The following is a 4,283-nucleotide window of genomic DNA, read 5'->3' on the forward strand; positions in this document are numbered from 1 at the left end:
CAATAGCAGAGTCCCACTCAGGGTTTTAAAGGCAATCACAGGTAACAATTTTCACCTGTTATTTTATTTTATTTTATTTTTGGTTTTTCGAGACAAGGTTTCTCTGTATAGCCCTGTCTGTCCTTGGAGCTCACTTTGTAGAGCAGGCTGGCCTTGAACTCAGAAATCCACCTACCTCTCCCTCCCAAGTGCTAGAATTAAAGGCATGCGCCACCACTGCCTGGCTATTTTTTTATTTCTAATTAATTAAGTGATTAACATTCTGATCTCCCCTCCCCCTCCTTCCTTTCCTCCCAGTTCCTGCCTCCTACATCTACCACTACTCCTTTTCTCTTCAAGAATGGTGAGGCCTCCCATGTATAGCAACTACCCTTGGCAAAGCAAGTTGCTTTAAGTCTAGGCTCATCTTCTCCTGTTGAGGCTAGACAAGGCACTCCAGTTAGAGGAAAGGGTATCAAAGGCAGGCAACAGAGTCAGAGATAGCCCCTGCTTCCACTGTTAGGAGTCCCACATGGAGACCCAGCTGCACAACTGTTACATAGGTGCAAAGAGTCTAGGTCTATCTTGTGCATGCTCTCTGGTGGGTGGTTCAGTCTCTATGAACCCCTATGGACCCAGGTTAGTTGATTCTGTAGGTTTTCTAGTGGTATCCTTGACCCCTCTGGCTTATTTGATCCTTTCTAGCCTTTCTTCCTCTCTTCCACAGGATTCCCCAAGCTCTGTTTAATGTCTGGTTGTGTATCTCTGCGTCTGCTTCCATCAGTTGCTGTGTGAAACATTTTTTATGACAGTTTTGCTAGACCCCTGTCTGCAATTATAGCAGAATACCATTAATAGTGTCAGAACTGGGCTCTCTATTATAGCATGGGTATCCAGATGACCCAGTTAGTCCTTCCCTCAAATCCTGTTCCATCTTTTACCCCTGCACATGGTATAGGCAGAGCAAGATTTTGTGGTTGGGTTGATGCCTCAATCCCTCCACCAGAAGACTTACCTGGTTACAGGAGATGGCTGGTTCAGGCTCTATATCCTCCATTGCCAGGAGTCTTAGTTAGGGTCACCCTCATAGATTTCCTAGGGGTTTCCAATGTCCTAGGTTTTAGATCATCCCAGAGATGCCCCTCCCCCAATTCAGTTATTTCTCCTAGTACTTTTTCCCTCCATCCTCCCCCAACCTCATCCCTCCTATTTCCATCCCTACTCCCCAATCTATCCCCTCCCTCCACCTACCACAGATGTCTAATCTAGTTCTCCTTCTCAGTGAGATTGATATCTCCCCCCTCCTTCGGCTTTCCTTGTTACTTAGCTTGTTTGGGTTTGTATATTATAACATGATTATCTTGTACTTTTATGACTAATATCCACTTATAAGTGATTACATACCATGTTTGTCTTTCTGTGTCAGGGTTACTTCATGCAGAATGATATTTTCTAGGTTCATCCATTTGCCTGCAAATTTCATGGCACCCTTGTTTTTAATAGCTGAGTAGTATTCCTTTGCATAAATGAACCACATTTTTGTCTATTTTTTGATTGAGAGACATCTAGGTTGTTTACAGTTTCTGTTTATTAAAAATAAAGCTGCTATAAACATAGTTAAGCATGCATCCTTGTGATATGGTGGAACATCTTTTGGGTATACATACCCAGGAATGGTGTAGCTAGGTCTTGAGGTAGATCTATTCCCTGATTTTCTGTGAAACCATCAAATTGATTTCCAAAGTGCCTGCACAACTTTGCACTCCTACCAGCAATGGTAGAGTGCTCCCCTGGCTCCATATCCAGTATGAGCTGTTGTTTGAGGTTTTGACCTTAGCCATTCTGAACGTGTGTTAAGATGGAATCTCTGAGTTCTTTTGATTTGTATTTCCCTGACTAACAATGCTGAACATTTCTTTAAGTGCTTCTCTGCCACTAGAGATTCCTCTGTCGAGAATTCTCTGTTTAAATCTATTATATGCCATTTTAATTGGATTAGTTGGTTTGTTGATGTCTGGTTTCTTGAGTTCTTTATGTATTTTGGACATCAGCTCTCTGACAGATATAGAGCGGTGAAAATCTTTCTCTATTTTGTAGGCTTCCATTTTGTCCATTTGACAGTGTCCTTTGCCTTACAGAAGCATTTCAGTTTCTTAAAGTTCCATTTATTAATTGTTGAGCTTAGTGCCTGAGTTGTTGGTGCTCTGTTCAGGAAGCATCTCCTGTGCCAATGAGTTCAAGGCTATTCCCCACTATTCTGTATAGAAGAGAAAGTTCTTTTATTGAATTTGGTGTATCCTGTTTTATGTTAAAGTCTTGAGTTTGTGCATGGTGATGTGTTAGTTTATTACTTCCCACAAGGAAGTAGACCTACTACACTGTTACAGTCTACCTTTGGGGCACTTAAAAATACCAACTTTCTCTTCTGTTTTTAATTTAAAATTATTGCTCAGCATGGGATTCCTCCCCAATAATTGCTGGTTACAGGAATACAAGTGTCTTCCAAAACAGTATGTCATCATTTTTTGGTTCCCTTCCAGAATTTGAAGGTAGAATTCTATTGCTTAAGACATAGAACTGGAGGAGTCAAGCCAGAACTGACCTGGAAGCCCCTTCGATGAGAACTGGCTCTCATAGTATCGGGGGGCTTTCAAGCTGCTGAGTAAGAGGAACAATTGGTAGAGCTACCTAATTGTAAAGGCTATGAATCACAACAATAATTGGACCAGCAAAATATCCCCCGTAGTACAATAGTGTCATTTTTATCTTGCTGGTAACCCGCAGCGGTCTAATTGAACTTGAGGCCCACTACATAGAACATAATTCATGTCTAGTACCGTAAGCCTAGCCACCTACCCATGGCTGGAAAATTCACAGACCTGAGAAGACAGCCTAAGACAGCCATTTTCCTAAACCAATATGATTTCTAATTGCATTCTAAACACTTATCTTTATACTCACAGATAAATGTAGCTCTCATCCTCATCAAAGAAACTTCTGTTGCAATGACTCAAGATTATTGCCGAGAGAGCTTCACAACTGGTCGAAGGGTAGGAAGCAGGAACCTCTACGTGAGACGTTACCAGAGAGGATGGAGAAGGTGGAAGGCTTGAAATCCGAACGACTGTGAGGTAGAGGTCAAAGGTTTCAACTGAGATCAACTGCACTTTATTTTCTACTGTCAGGAGGCATGGGGAATTGAGACAAATCTTTCAGCATAAAAAAAAACAAACAAAAGGAATTATGACTTTTTTTTTTTACATTGTGGTGGTGGTTCTATCAAGCCTTTCAAGTTCATGATCTGTACATGAAAATAACATGTACTCAGTAAATTTCTTTGAATGCCAAGATTTTGAGGTGAACAATTAGAACTGTATTGAACTTCTATGTACATGCTTTTTTTTAATCTAAGAGCTCTATTAGTTATTCTCACAAATTCACTAACACCAAGCATCTAAATATTGTACTGATGAATGTAAATTATCTTCTATTTGATTTTAACACCATAATGAATTGATATTTTACCATAATTATGAGACACTGATATTTATGCTTTGAATTGTATATTCATGTGCTTTACTGCATTTATTTTAAGGCTGTTAGTTCTTTGCTTATTTTACTATATTAAAGAAATTATTTTTCTCCACACTGTCTGTTGTAAATTTTCCTTCCAAACTGCTGTTATGGTTTCACATTTCTTTCATGAGGCCATTTTGCACCCCAAGCTCAATGCTTTGAAGAACCATATATATTTCCCTTGGTCATTGCTACTATCTGTTTTATATTCATTATAACCTTGTCCATATTTTATTATCCTGTATCATTCCATCTGAAAATATTTTGTCTGTATTTTTAATACATTTTCACATACCTAAAATTTATTTCAGCATGTTCTACAAGAGGAATACTAAGAACCCCGTTTCAAATATTTTTTATTGAGTACATTTGACTCATCCATTAACTTAAGCTGTTTTACAAATGTTTGTTGAATGCCTGCCTTGTATAAAGCATTGTGCTAGGCTACATCCAATTACTAACAACAATAGACTATGCTTTTTTCCATGAGTTTATGGTCTGATAATGAAGATGAATATTAAGTAAATAAAAACATGTTAGTGACCTTTAATTTGAAGTGTGAAAACAAAGAAGAGGGCACAGAATAATGGAGAAACAACTTGTATTAGAGACAAGGCCCTTCCATTTAAATTATTTTATTTATTTATTTTTTTTTATTTATTTGGTTTTTTGAGACAGGGTTTCTCTGTGTAGCCTTGGCTGTCCTGGAACTCACTCTGTAGACCAGG

This window comes from Mastomys coucha, unplaced genomic scaffold (genome assembly GCF_008632895.1).
Source record: "Mastomys coucha isolate ucsf_1 unplaced genomic scaffold, UCSF_Mcou_1 pScaffold7, whole genome shotgun sequence".
Classification (NCBI taxonomy): Eukaryota; Metazoa; Chordata; class Mammalia; order Rodentia; family Muridae; genus Mastomys; species Mastomys coucha.